The 15,286-nt window shown below is 41.9% G+C and overlaps 2 protein-coding genes across 9 annotated transcripts in view; one reads left to right on the forward strand and one right to left on the reverse strand.

Annotated features, from left to right (window-relative positions):
- FBXO38 (F-box protein 38) overlaps positions 1-7,063 on the reverse strand; it is a 54,655-nt gene extending 47,592 nt beyond the window's left edge. For all 5 annotated transcript variants that reach the window (XM_025867283.2, XM_025867282.2, XM_025867281.2 and 2 more), the window contains exon 1: positions 6,961-7,063. The gene's annotated coding sequence lies outside the window, so the exon portion shown is untranslated. The remainder of the gene's footprint in view (positions 1-6,960) is intronic.
- Positions 7,064-7,198: 135 nt separating this feature from the next.
- Positions 7,199-15,286, forward strand: part of LOC112820408 (sperm-associated acrosin inhibitor-like) — a 133,777-nt gene continuing 125,689 nt past the window's right edge. For 2 of the 4 annotated variants that reach the window (XM_073890904.1, XM_073890906.1), the window contains exons 1-2: positions 7,199-7,305; positions 7,665-7,722. The gene's annotated coding sequence lies outside the window, so the exon portion shown is untranslated. Of the gene's footprint in view, positions 7,723-15,286 lie in introns of all 4 variants that reach the window. The other 2 variants (XM_073890908.1, XM_073890907.1) reach the window with 1 other exon arrangement.

Raw genomic sequence — 15,286 nt, forward strand, 5'->3', positions numbered from 1 at the left:
GCTACCTTGCACCGAATTTGTGACACCTCTTTTGCCTTCTCAAAAGCTTATATGTATGTTGTCCATCCCATTTTGGTTAACAGACCTTGGGAGAAATTAAAGTTTGTACTTAGAACTCCCCACAAAAAAAGTTGTAAATATACTCATCTGTTTCTATCACTGCCCACTTTTTCCTATTCACTGCCCTCTCCCCAGGAAAATGAATCTTTCCATCTTACAATGGCTCCCAAAACTGCTATAAGGTTATTTTGACATCCTCCTCATGAAATCCAATAGGCTCTCTTCAAGGCTCCCCCCACCCCCCGGCCCATCTGTAGTAGGGGCACTGCTAACCACTCTTTCCTTGAAATCCTCACATCATGCGACCCCCAAAGTGATATTCTCTTGGTCCTCTTCATTCCTCTATGACCACTCCTCAGTCTCCTTTGCCAATTCACCCTAGAATCCTCTTCTGCCCGGGGCAACTGTATCCACTCTCAGCGCTTCTGCTACTGCTATTACAAAGACACTTCAAAAAAAAAAAAAAAGAAGAAGAAGAAGAATCCACTTCTAGCTCCTATCTCTCTGGAGTTCTGACCTTTACTTCCTCTCAGAAACCTTCATCTCAGTATCTTGAACATCCTTCAAAACTATTATGTCCAAACTGAACTCCCTCCACAACCACCACTCCTCTCCCAAAACACATTCACACACAGACACACACACCTACTTTCCCTTCTCTAGTTCACCATATGCCCAAATCAGAAACTGTAAAATCAGCCTCAATATGTTGTGCTCTCTCACTTCCCAGTCACTTGATTGGCTATTCTTACCCATCTTACCACACAACATTGCTCTTGCATCCACTCCCGCAGGCTTTTAGGCCTCTATCAACCCTCACCTGGGCGACTGCAATGGCTTCCTCAGTGATGTCCCCAGGGCCTGGGACAAAGCCCACCACACAATACCCACAATAAGTAATTTGCTGAATAAATGCTTACCATACCATCCTCCACATTGAAACCAGAATAATCTTTTTAAACCATTCCTCTGAGTGCATATTAAGCGAAAAATGTGAGATGTGGATTATTTCAAAAGTATTACCTCATTTGCATAAGAGAAAAAGGAGAAATATGCTCTTGTTTGCATGGGACGTTTCTGGAAAGGCCCACAACAAAATAACAACAGTGGTTACCTCTGGGGAGAACAGAGGCTTAGGAAAATAGCTAAGATTACTTTTCCTAATCTTCTCCATTATTTGAAAATTTAGATTTGTTTTGTATATTATACCTCTCAAAAAACAAACAAAAAACAAATCGGCCTACAAGGAATCCCAGCTTCCACAGGATAAAATCTTTCCAGTCTCATCCCATGGCACCTTCCCAATCTCATCTTTCAATCCTTAACCCCTTGTCCTTCAGGACACTCGCTCCTGCCAGCCACACCAATATCCTCAGTTCCCCCAAACACTGATCTTTCATTCCTAATAAGCTATTAACGTTGACTAGAATGTCCTTTCCCTCCCTTTTTTGCCTAAAACAGCACTAATCTGTTTTCAAAATCTAGTTTAAATATTAAGTCCTCTGTGAAAACTTCTCACCTCTTTCGAGCTCCTTGTGAGACTTAACATATGCTTCTCCTATAGAAACTTGTGTAGTATTTTTTTGGCCACGTTTCGGCCAGGAAAAGGGAAAGAATCTCAATCTCCTGCATCTAGGTGAAAACAAGTCTTTGCTCATAATAAATCCTCAAATAGCTAATGTATGAACATCTATCAGTCTTTCCATTATTCCGGGTGCATCCAGTAGCTTCAAGGCTGCTAGGAGCCACCTCATTGTCCTCTGAGCATCCTGTTTGCTACCACAGCACTCAAAGATCTCAGCGACAAGCTTATAACCCTGGCAAAAATGCAATCAGATTTTAATCCAATCAGGAAACACAAAACAAACAGCTACCTGCACCTACAAATGCCTCAACAAGACTATTACCAGTTTCGACCAATCCAACCATGGATGAATTCTCCAGCTCTCATGTCTCAGCACATGCTTCTACTTTTACGAATCTTGACAGCTCTAACCCTCCATGAATACCATGTTCTTGACTTTTCATCCTAAAAGTAAAAATCTTTCTTAGCCTTTCTCCCTTCTTTTTCTTCACCAAATCTACACCACTATTTACACCCTCATCTTATGATTCTATCTTTTGCTGTTCCTTATTATTTTGCAAGCTGTGATTTTGTGGGAATCAGATTTAATAGCCCCATTGTACGACCAACACCTGAATTTTTAAACCAAACAGACTGCATCTTAAATATCATTGGGTTTATAAAAGTTCCCTTGTTTAGAACTCAGAAATATTTACTCACAGATATGACTTTATACAACATTATGCAGAGATCAGGTCCCTAGCAAGCCCACAAAAACCTATTTAACTTACAGTACTCATTAACACTAACTATCGAGGGGCCTAAATTAGCAGCACTAACAAAATTTTAGGTGGAATTATATATATATACATATATATTTATTTTCTATATGATGCCTAGAATTGAAGACTTATTCATGTAGCTACCTACTTGGCAGCAAGGGGAGTAGTGACTCCCCTGCTCTAAGCCTCTGGTGGGGGACTTGTGGAGATGAACACCAGGGTAAAAGATAAGATCTCCATCCCACATCTAGGGGCTTAACAGGTCAGGACCCACAGCCAGGGGAAAGCCATCAGTCCTCTCCAAGTAGGTGTCTTAGAAATATCCAGGAGATAAAAAGCCTCCTCGTTAAAGGATTCATTTACTTGCCCTTACTACCACTCAAACTTTATAAAGGACAACAAAATTATTTCCACTAAGGTTGGCTTCATCTTCACTGAAGTGACTATGCCGAGAGTAACAGAGGCCTGGCAACCCTATATGAGAAGAAAACAGGATACAAGACAAGCAAAATCCAAGTGAGGATGGCATCTCTCTTGTCTGTGAACCCTCTCTCTCTTAATTGCTTTTCTTTTAGTAGGATGAGGGATAAAAGCAAGTGAGAACGGAAAAGTAACCTTCCATATCTTGCTTTCTTGCTACCCCTATATCCAGCATACCACCATTTGCCACTTGAGAAACTCAACAAGGCAGGGAAGGTGCAAAGCAGCAGTAGATTAGAAGGGAAAGAGCAAAGGAGGAAAAAGCAACAGCGGGGCTAGCAGAGGAGTCAGAAAGGTTAAGGGAGAGGTGACTATAAATAATAGGTGAGTATAAAAAAATATATATATATATATAAATAACAGGTGAGTATAAATATGTGAAGAATACATTTTGCAGCACTAGGTGTTATTTCTAGGGTTAGCCAAGTTCTGGAGACTCAGACTCTAAACCTCAAAGAAATGTCATTCTGACAGAAGTATAGAATCCCAGAATGTCACAAGCTGAAGGGGCCCTCAAAGACTACCCAGTCACACAGTTCTTAATTTTTTGTGGGTCACAAACCCATCTGAGACTATGGTGCAAGCTGCACATCTTCTCCCCAAGAGGAAAATAAAACATACCTCAGACTCATGCGCGATGAATTTCATACACAATTTCAGGGGTTTCACAGACACATCAAAGCTCATCCAGAGGTCCTTACCTAAGACCAGCTCCCTCAATTTTCAGATGGACAAACAGAACCAGAGAGGTAAGTCACTTGCTCAAGGGCACGTATTAAGTGTACTTCTGACTTCTCAGCCTACACTACACACCCTATCATCAAGTCAGGCTCCGCACCTCGGCTGTCCCTCCGCATTCCAGAGCTATGCCCCGGTACTCCGAGATGGGCTTCTGGATGCTCTGACAGAACTAACGCGGACCACACCCTGCTTCACAAATTAGGGTTTGTGGTCCATCTAATTTGGGGTCCCACACCACAGCTTTTAGCAGTCCTGGGTATCCTACAGCCTTTCGGTGGCAGACCTTAGCCACTGGAAGCATCTTTTTCATCTGGGTGGTGCAAGTACATTCTAAGTAGTAAGCCTGAGTTATCCACGTGTGTTCTCTAAGCCAGGGGTCCTTCTGTAATACAATTTCTCTTGGGTGTGCTCTTCTCCTTCCAACTGGCCAGTTCAAATCTCCTCTCTGTCCAAACAGAACTACACTATCCTCTATTAATTCAGTTCATTCTGTTTGCTCCCAAATTTATCCCCATCTTTTAATCCCTAACCCTTAAGGCTATCTCCACCTCTTGCAGGGGAGCACTAACATTTCCTTGCAATATCAAGATCTTTTCCTTTTAGTCCTTTATTTCCACTGTAGAGGTTTTAACACTTACTATTCACAATTCTGAGAATTGCTGGTATCTATAAAAATCCTATATAAATCCACTCCTTCACTCCCTAAATGTCACATCTAAAAACCTTCCTATACCTCTACCATCGTGCCAACATCCTCCACCATCCCTGACTTATTCTACTAATTAATCCTTTCCTCAGATCACACCAGGCCTTCCCGGGTGCATGTTTATCTCTTATTAACACACTTTACAGGGCAGAGATAAACCAACTTATCTTACAACTAACCAGAAGACTTAGGGATCTCTTGTTCTATGAAATTTTCATAATTCTGAACCAATTTCTCATTCTGTACCTATTAACAATTCTGTGGAGAAACTCTTTTCCTTGATTGCTGTTATCTCTTCATCCATCTATCTCCTCTATCATTTACTGCCTACTAAGTGCTAGGTGGTGACAAAGTCTTGCTTCCCTTGAAACTTACTGTGTTAGAATGCAGATAGACTCTAACACCAGTTTCTTATAACTCAGTCATTTCCAATACTATAACTTAAATTACCTTTCATTACCCTCATCAAAAATACCTTTCTCCCATTTAAAACTCCCCAATGTCTTCAATGATCTATCTGGTCAAGGGCTTTCCTGCCCTTCAGGTTCTTTTTTTTCTTTTTTTAAGATTTTATTTATTTGACAGAGAAACAGCAAGAGAGGGAACACAAGCAGGGGGAGTGGGAGAGGGAGAAGCAGGCTTCCCGCCGAGCAGCGAGTCCTGTGTGGGGCTTGATCCCAGGACCCTGGGATCACGCCCTGAGCCGAAAGCAGATGCTTAACGACTGAGCCACCCAGACGCCCCTGGCCTTCAGGTTCTAATGCTTTCTTTAGTTTCTATTGGCTTCAGCTTGCTCTTATCAAAATAATCTTGCATGTTACTTAATCTGACCTAACATCATAGATCCTAACATCAATCATAGAGCTTTTATGTCTACCTAGGATAGCCTCTCTTGCCTAAAGAAGTGCCACACCACATCTACCAAACTGTTTAAATAAAGAACACACAAAGAATTCTAGTGCCAAAAGGGTCTAGGAATCATCCAGTCCAACCCTTCAACTTCTAGATAAGGAAAAGTGAGGCCCAGAGTGGTAAGCTGGCTTGTCCAAACATACAATATCAGAAAGTCTGAGTGCTGAAGCAAGGATACAGGTCTTAAACTCCAGTGCAGACCAATTTTATTTTACTATGTCAATTCGCCTTACTGAAACCTCGTTTCTCCTTTTTCTCTTATGCTCTGCCTTAGTATATTCTTCACTTAAGTGTATATCTGCAGGCATACATTCATTTAAACAAACACACACAATGGGTGCCTGGTTGGCTCAATCGGTAGAGCATACAGCTCTTGATCTCAGGGTTCTGAGCCCCATACTAGGTGTAGATTAATTTAAAATAAAATCTTAAAAAAAAAATAAACACACACATACAAGTCTATATTCCTTACCCTAAGAGAACATAAGAATCACAGCACTGCAAATTTTAAAAGGAGGAAAGGACCCTCAGGGATTACCTAAACCAGTAACTGTCAGCAGTTAAAAATTACAAGCACAGATTTTTCGATCTACAGGACTACACAATACATAGCTTTCCACATCCCACCGCTTCTCTCTCCCAGAAAATCATGGCTTAAACAGCCATTATTTTATTTTTCAGTTGTGCTGAGAGTATGGGAAAGAGGATTAAGAACCAGTGACCTAATCCAATGCACTCATTTGCCAGGTGAGAAATCTCAAGTCCAGAGAGTCCAAAGGAATTTGCCGAAAGTGCCAGCAAGTTAATAACAGGTTTAAGACAAAAAAACCAAGATCTCCCATTCTTCACGCAGGTGTGTTTTTCACACTGCTGGTCTAGATTTATAAAACAAAGCCGTCAGGACAGAGCTTCCCCCTGCACAAGAACCCTCCTAAGTACCCAGTTGCCCTTGGCCAGTTTGGTGCCTGGAAAAACATGGTAGAGACATCTCTTATCAGTCAACTCCTGGCTATCCAGGAGGCAGGAAGACAAGCTTTTCAGGTCTGTCTCTAAGGAAAGACCCCTTTTAAAGGGAGTTGAGAACCTGATCTTCAGAACTAGGAGAAGCATAAGAGGCAACTAACACTTTCATTTTACAGATAAGCAAACCGCGCTACAGAGAGGGTAATGGACCTGGGCAAGGTCACACAGGGAGTCGGTGGCGAAGTAAGACTAGAACTTGAGGCTCCTGAACCCAGGGTTGGCAGCCTCTCAAAGATGTATTCATTGCGTCTTGCTCAGAGACATCTCCTCAGTACGCTGACTGCCGGTCTCCCTTAACGTACTGGCTTAAACACTGACAACGTTAAAAAATCGTAGAATTCGTGAAGCCCGGGGTGGGATGGTGTCCCATAAATTGACCAGGCCAACCCCCCACCCCGCCTCCCATTCTGAGGCAATCAAGACTCAGAGAGCGTTCTTTATGCTAGAATCTTCGGCCAGCTCTGGACAAGGTAAGCAAACCCCGCAACCGGGGCCTACAAGGCCAAGACCCACAAACTCAATCCCGGCTCTCCCGGGAGCTCTAGGCCTGAAGGGAGCCCGAGACCGAGAGCCCAGGCTGTCGGGAGCCCGGGAGCCCCGGAGCCCCCATCCGGCCGCCTCCACCCCGCCGCCCACACCCCCGGCTCTGCGGCCCGCCGCCGGTCCCCGGGTCCACTCGGCCGCCGCCTCACCTACGCCGGCCCTCCGTCTGTTATTGTGGTTGAGAGGGAGGGAGAAGCGCGACCGACACTTCCCGCGGCCCCCACCGCCGCGGCGCTTCCGCTTCCGCCGCCGCTCGGGCATTTCCGGAGGGTTGCCTTCCGGGGCTGGGCTCGTTCTTCGTGTCCATGTTGGGTGTGGGACGCAGGCGTCGAGTCACGGCAGCCATGTTGAGCGTGGCAGTTCGTGAGGCGCTGGAGCCGGTCCATCTTTCCGTGACGGCATTGCCCCGCCGGAAGTGCCTAGAGTCTGGGACGGGGGAGGCAGTTGCTTTTCTGTGGTTCGCAACTCAGTTCGCTGGTGTTCGGCGGCTTTGGGTAAGCTTTTGGACCTTGCGTTTGGCATTTGCAAAACGACTGCGTTCCAGTAGGGATTTTTCCAGAATTCGTTTAGCTAAAAAAAGAAATTTTTTTTTTTTTTTTTTTTTTTTAGGCGAAGGGTCGCGGGAGACAGTTTGAAGATGTTAATGTTAAATCAGCCCTTCTCTATTTTGGGGACGTTGTTTCTGCACATAATTAGCAGCATTTTATAGGTTTCAAAAGGCTCTCACATGAATATCTCATTAAGAACTCCCTACCACTGTGACATATGGGCAGGAATCATTCGTTTTTTTTTCTCTTTGTTTAATGGATAAAAATTTATCTTCAGAGAGGTTAATTTACTCAATGTCACACAGGTGGACTGAAACGCAAAATTTTACCCTCCACATCCCACGTTCTTGCCGCTGCATACATGTAAGTAAAAAGGACTAAAATGCATAAATTAAAACATACGAATAACCTTTAGGAAAGTTAGTGTGCATGAGACCCAATTTGACAAGACACAGGGCCAACTAGACGGTTCTGCCGTAGAAAGAACTGAAGATGGACTTTGGAAGGGGGGCGCGGTCCTTCCTAGTCCTTTCTTGATGCCAAACCTGGCTTTTCCTCTTTCCCTGTTATGGTTTGGCATCATGGGTTTCAGCTTATCATGGCAGTCACAGTTCTAGCTATGCAATTCCAGGTGTCAAACCATGTGTCTTGGTTTAGGGCTCTGGGAAGAAAAAGCAACAAAGCCTCATATATCTGTTCATCTTAATCCCCACTTTCATATTACATTATTCCTGTAAGTGAAAATAAAGTCCTGTTGCCATGTTAGTTGCTTCCATCGATTTCTTTCATATTTGAACTTAAATAAACAGTAAAACAAGCCTTGGCTTTTTCTGTTTTCTTTATTGTTTAAAAAAACAAATAGGAATTATCTATGAAAGTGTCTAGCCCTGAGCCTGGCATAGATATAAGTGATTCAGTAAAGTTTATTTCAGTGCAAATGGGTTGAATCTTTATTTGAATATATTATTGAATGTGGTTGGCATTACTCCTTCAGTAAAAAGTACTATGGTGGGACCAGAAATACTCACAAATAAGATATGTTTCCTACTTCAAATTTAGAAAGGGAAACAAAAGCTTATCTACAAATACTGTAATAAATGCTGAATAGAGATGTTTTCTGAGTGCTATGAGTGCCTGCTGTCTATAAGTAGACTTAAAAACTAGTTTTAACATTCTTCTAAGATTTTATTTATTCATTTGTGGGGGGCGGGGAGCAGAGGGAGAGGAACAAGCAGACTCCCTGCTTAGCACAGAGCCAGATGCGGGGCTCGATCCCATGACCCTGAGATCATGACCTGAGCCAAAATCGAGAGTTGGACACTTAACCGACTGAGCCACCCAAGTGCCCCGGTTTTAGCATTTTAAGGTAGAAAGTGTGCATCCCTTTACCTCCAAGATTTTTTTGTTCCTTGGTGATTGGGTTTTTATTAGAATGCTGAGCTGGTGTTGCCTGCTCTCATACAGTAGCATCATCAGGGAAGCTCTTCCCTCTACAGCGAAATCTGCCCTGTACTAAATGGCCCTGAACCACTGTGGGTTTTTGTTTTTTTTTTTAATTCTTACTCCCTGCTTTTTAATTCATTTTTTAAAGATTTTATTTTTATTTCATTCATGAGAGACAGAGAGAGAGGCAGAAGGAGAAGCAGGCTCCCCCGAGGAACAGGGAGCCTGACGCAGGACTGGATCCCAGGACCTGGGCGCTTAACTGAGTGAGCCACCCAGCCGCCTCTTAATTAAAATTTTAAATACCTCTTCTCATACTCCTATAGATTCTAGCACCAACCTCTCTTCTCCCTTGAAATGTCTTAGACCCTTAAATGAGGGCTGAACATTTGTTGGAAGGTCTTAACACTTAAGAGAATAAGCTCTGGTTGAGGATAGGGGACAGGGTTTGTTTAGGTCCCCTTCTTATGGCTAGGAGGGCTGTGTAATGCACAACTGCAGGAGGTACCATGCACATTGGGGTCTTCCACATTACACTTGGAGTCGAGTAATATGGCAGAACTCAGCTATGAATTAAATACAGGATTTTTTGAGAAGTAAATCCTTTTATAGCTGTTTCAGCTGAGAAACTGTGTATTCAGTGGTCAGCAATGCAGGCTTTACAATTTTAGAAGTTTAGAAAGATCTGCTTCAAGTGTGGGTTCCTCTGCTTACTGGCAGAGACCATGAGCAAGCATTCCAATTCTCAGCTTCAGGTTTGCCAAGTAAAAATGGACATCATTATGGTACCTACATAATAAACCACAGCAGAATTTAGTGGTTAAACACAATTTGTTAGGACCTGTCATGATTCTGTGGGTTGACTGGACTTGGCTGGGTGGTTCGAGCTTGGGGTCTCTTAAACATTTGCAGTCAGATGTCAGCTGAAACTATAGTTAACTTCAGGCTCAAATGAATGTCACATTATTGGCAATTCAGGCTGGAAGCTCTCTAGGGGCTCAGCTAGAGCTATCCAACAGAGTGCCTGCACATGGCCTCTTTCTCTGGTTTGGGTTTCTCATAACAAAGTGTTTGCTTAGGGGGCTCTCAGAGACCATAAATGCAGGGAGTGAGCTGTTCCAAGCAGTAAAGGACTTCTTACGATCTAGCCTTGGATCCCAGACGTTACTTCTGTCACAGTCTATTGGTCAAGAAGACACTAAGCCAGCCTAAATTCAAGGGGAAAAGAATAAGACTCCACCTCTTAATCGAAAGGGTAGCAAAGAATTTGTGGCCATCTTTAATTTACCACACTGCCTCATTTATTTGTTTTTAATTTATTTGGACATACATACATTTTATTAGCACAGGTAACAAAAAGAAAGCCTGGTAACCCCACCAGTACAAATAGTTTTGAGTCTGCACATGAATCATTCTTTACATGCTTTTTAATTGTGTAAAAATATACATAACATAAAATTTACCATCTTAAACATTTTTAAGTGTGGACTTCAGTGGCATTAAGTATATTTACATTGCCATGCAACAATTACTACCAGCCACCGCCAGAACTTTTTTTTTTCTCTTCCCAAATTGAAACTCTATTATCTGTTAAACAACTCCCATCCCTGCCCACCCCCCAGCCCCTGGCAACTATTGCACTTTTTGTCTCTAGATACAAATCATATTATTTTTTGTCCTTTTGTGTTTGGCCACTTTCACTTAGCATAATGTCTTCAAGGTTCATCCCTGTTGTGTCATGTGTCAGAATTTCCTTCCTTTTTAAGGTTGAATAATACTCCATTGTATGTATATACCACATTTTGTTTGTCCATTCATCCATCGATGGACATTTGGGTTGTTTCTACCTCTTGGCTATTGTAAATAATGCTTCAGTTACCATGAGTATGCAAATATCTCTTCTAGATCCACCCTTCCATTCTTTCACATATATATCCAAAAGTGAATTGCTGGATCATATGGTAATTTTATTTTTAATTTTTCCATTCGGCTGCACCATTTCACATTCTCACCAGTAGAGCAGAAGGATTCCAATTTCTCCACATCTTTGCTCTCTTCTGTTTTTTTGTGAGGAAATATTTGTAACCCACTTAGAACAGTGCCTGGCATGCGTCAAAAACTCCACAAAGCTTAGCTGTTATTATTTGACTGTCCAGAGCCCTCTTTTCTTTCCTTCTTATCGCCTGTAGTTGAAGTTGCAAGGGCTGAACTCTTAGCATGTGGTATTGCTGAAGTTCATTTTCAAAGCATTTTACACTTTCCCAAGTTACATAAGGAAATGCTAAGAAAGGATATTGTACATAGGTATATGCATAGAGAATTGCAGTTTCAAAACCAAACACAAGGTGGTAGATTAGGAAAAAAAACAAAACAAAAATATAACAACAATTAAAAAAACAAAACAAGAGAGAATGAAGGAAGGTAGGAAGAGAAAGAGAAACAGGGAAAAGGAAAAACCTGCATGGGAGGCTTTTGTAAGCCTGAGCTCTGAGTAAAGCATTAAGCAACAAGGCCTTTGCTTTTTATTTTTATTTTGGGCCAAACTGCACCAGATCAAAGTTATGTCACAGGAAAGTGAAAAGATTGAGGATGAAACTTAAGAAACTAACAAGCTTTAGGGGCGCCTGGGTGGCTAAGTTGTTGAGCGTCTGCCTTTGGCTCAGATCATGATCCCCCCTGCATCGGGCTCCCTGCTCAGTGGGAGGCCTGCTTCTCCCTCTCCCCCTGCTTGTGTTCCCTCTCTCGCTGTCTCTCTCTTTGTCAAATAAAAAAATAAAATCTCTAAAAAAAAAAAGAAAAAACTGACAAGCTTTCTTTTTACAATTACTCGTGTTGTGTTTTCCCTGTCACTGCCCCTAGGGCAGATCTTTTAGCCTGATCTCTAGAGATATGAGAGCACAGAGTTACTCTTTAGAAAATTGTTTGAAATGTCAAGAACTGTTTATGCTCAGTCGACATTTATTAAAAAGATTTCATGGAGCCTGGGAATATATTAGACACTAGGGCTGCAAAGATGACCAGGAACCAGTCTCTGCTCCTAGGCAGGCTGGGAGACATGTTCTGAACAAAGAACACTTCAGGAGAATGCCAGGATGCCCTGCAGCACAGCAGGCACCCAGTGAGTCCAAGCTGTTTGCAGCTACACTTGAAATAACTGCCGAGCACCCTCTTTAACTCACTTTTCCTCCCACTATGGGCTTCTGTGTCACTGCTTCTTAATTGTGTCCCTGTCTCCTCAATCATCCTGGCTCTAGCCTCTCCCCTGCAAAGTCTTACTTTGATTGTGTTTTGGTTTTGCATTCTTTTAATCACAATGTCACTCTACCGCTCATTTAAATACATCATCACATTTAATCCGATGAATTCTGTGACCTAAGTACCGCTTGCCCGGTTTTATAAACAATGCAACTCAGGTTCGGAGTGGTTAAGTTTTTTGCTAAAGTTCACACAGCTAGTAAATTGCAGAGAATCATTATGAAATCTGAGCTATCTAACTTCAAAACCCGTATTCCTCATGACTAAATGGTACACTCTTGTAATCTTTTCCTCCAAATAAAAATCTGATTAATCTTCCTAAAGCATACTGTGCATTATAATGGCTTCTTTGTGATTGAAGTTTTAACCTTCATGTATGTATACATTTGTAATTTGTCAATCAGATATCCAAGGCCCAATACACATTGGTTGTGGCCTACCATTTCAATCTCGTTTCCCATCACAGTGTGTTCCAGCTGCACACGGGAGTCACTGTTTGCCCTTGCCTACCCTGTGGCTCCCCCTCATGTTAGCCGAGTGAGCAAGTTACCTCCCTCTAAGTAGAAGGTGAATCAGTGTCTTTCAGCTATTACAAGGAAAGAAATGGAAGATGGGCCCCTAGGTGAACCCAGTACTGCAACAGAAACTGATGGTCCTTAAATTCCAAAGATAACAGGGAGAGAACAGTTGTAATTTTTTAAAACTGATTACATTTTGGGGCTAATGTGGTTCACTCATTCAATATATATTTCCTGAGTGCTTGCTCTGGGGCCAGGCATTGGACTAGGTGCAAGGAGATAATTGTGATGGCAAACCTTCCATTTGGTAAGGGAAGACAGATAAATAAGCATAGAGGTGAATTGGTTTCTCAAAATTGAACAGATGTGGGGGGTGGGTACACGGTTAAGTTTTGTTGAATGAAGGAATTTATGAATGAATGGATAAATCTAATACACTCAATTTTTCCTTTTAAGTGCTTCAATTGCTTCACAAACAAAACCAAATAAATAAACTTTATAATTCTATTCAAGTAAACATATAAGTATGGCAAATGACAACTTCTCCTCAAAATGCCAATAATATTTATTTATATTTATTTATTTATTTTTAATTTTGTTTGAAGATTTTATTTATTTATTTGACAGAGAGACACAGTGAGAGAGGGAACACAAGCAGGGGGAGTGGGAGAGGGAGAAGCAGGCTTCCTGCGGAGCAGGGAGCCTGATGCGGGGCTTGATCCCAGGACCCTGGGATCATGACCTGAGCCGAAGGCAGACGCTTAACGACTGAGCCACCCACGCGCCCCGCCAATAATATTTAGTTTTAACAAAATTCTTATTCTTTCAACTTAAAATTCTAAGTTTAAATCAAAACTCAATCAAAAACTTTGAATTAGATTAAGATTCATTCCATTATATTCTTTAATATGCTATATGTTCTTAAAATAAGACAAATATTTTAAATGACATTTATAGATTGTTTCTGAACACATAATAGTAATGTAGATATAATTCAATCTTCATTTCTATATTTACATTGAATCTTTTGGGGATTATAAGACACTTAATCATGTAAAAAAATTCTGTTTCCTGTGTCTGGGGGTTGTAATTGCATATTAATTGGAGGTGTGTTGGACTGGGTCCCAGTATTCCCTTCTTCCCACCCCCACCCCTTTTCCATTTGGCTCATGAGCTGTAAGGACACTTGACTGGGGAGGTAGCAGCCATTATCTGCTCATGTAGATGAAGTCGGTAACAGAGATAATGAAACCAGCACTTAAAAGACAAGTAGAAGGTAGAGATGGACTCCTGGTGTTGTTTAAGTCTGTGGCTGTGCTTGAGTTAAGACCCACCCTGAATTCTCCTAATTGCATGAACCCACACATTTCTTATTTAGCCTAAGCTAAGTTGCAATTGGATTTTCATCACTCTTTTTTTAAGATTGATTTATTTATTTATTTGAAAGAGAGAGAAAAGGGAGGGACAGAGAGGGAGAGAGAGAGAGAGAGAATCTCAAGCAGACTTCCATACTGAACACAGAGCCCAACACGGGGCTCAATCTCACGACCCTGAGATCATGACCTGAACCTAAACCAAGAGTGGGATGAGCCACCCAGGTGCCCTGGATTTTCATCACTCTTAACCAAAAGAATCCTGATATATTTCCTATGATTGCTAGCCATTGTCCTCTCATTGTTTTAAACCTTTACAAAACATTTGTTACCCCAAATAGCCTTGAAAGTGCTTGAGGAATGAAGGAAGATGGGGAAGGCCTCACTTGTACCAAAGTGGTAGGGAGTGAAGCATCAGTATCAGGTGAAATGAGAAGCTGATGGAGAACTCTGCAAAATTAGAGATAAAAACCAAGTAGTAAAAACATAAATGCCCTGGGGTCCTCTTACCAAACTTCCCATGGTTTGTGGAATGGGAAGTCAAATAATTTTGTATGTGTTTGAAAGCATGTTTGAAAGCATGTTTTCCAGAAGGCTTAGATCTCTAGGTGACATTTCCTTGCTTTCTACCAAGGTAGTAAAGTGTTATTATGATACAAAAGGGCTAAATGGTTCATTGTAATAAGGCAAAAAAAAAAAAAAAAAAAAAAGCAGGGGATTGAGTTTTGCACAGGCCTGAGGGCAACCTCAGACTCGGGGGAGAAAGATGGCATCCAGAAGGGATAGTGTCGACGCATCTGTTGTTTTTGCTTGACTTTCATTCATTTATCCTGGCAATAGTGCCTCAATATTCCTCTGGGGAACAATTCTTTATCCTCTTCTAGTCCCTATGGAGGGGCTGCATCACCCCCCGGCTCCTGTGGTGCCTTATAATTCAAGCCATTTCAATGAGCATTAAGCATGTCTGTAGCCATAGCTTGTAGACTGATTCAGGAATCTTATTCCAACTAGTCTAATAAGCCTCAAATCTTTTATTCGAAGTTTTAGGAAAGGAAAACTGTTAAGTCTAGAACTGCTTAGATTTGTCACAGGGATGAGGGTGACAACTTTTTCTGAAACTCTCATCTAGCCATGCCTGAATTCAGAGATTCCTCTTGACTTTTCAAGTGTAGGAGCCATAGAGATTGCCCCACACACTCCTTATTTTTTTACTTCAGTCAGTTTGAGTTGGATTTTCTTTTGGGCGTCACTCTTCCAAAGAAGTTGGTTATATTACATGTGGTTTCCCCACTAGAGGGTGTAGTTCACTCACGGTGCTAGGATAGGATCGGCCTTCCC

This window comes from Callorhinus ursinus, unplaced genomic scaffold (genome assembly GCF_003265705.2).
Source record: "Callorhinus ursinus isolate GAN/ISIS: 27379988/994484 unplaced genomic scaffold, GSC_fseal_2.0 scaffold3, whole genome shotgun sequence".
Lineage (NCBI taxonomy): Eukaryota > Metazoa > Chordata > Mammalia > Carnivora > Otariidae > Callorhinus > Callorhinus ursinus.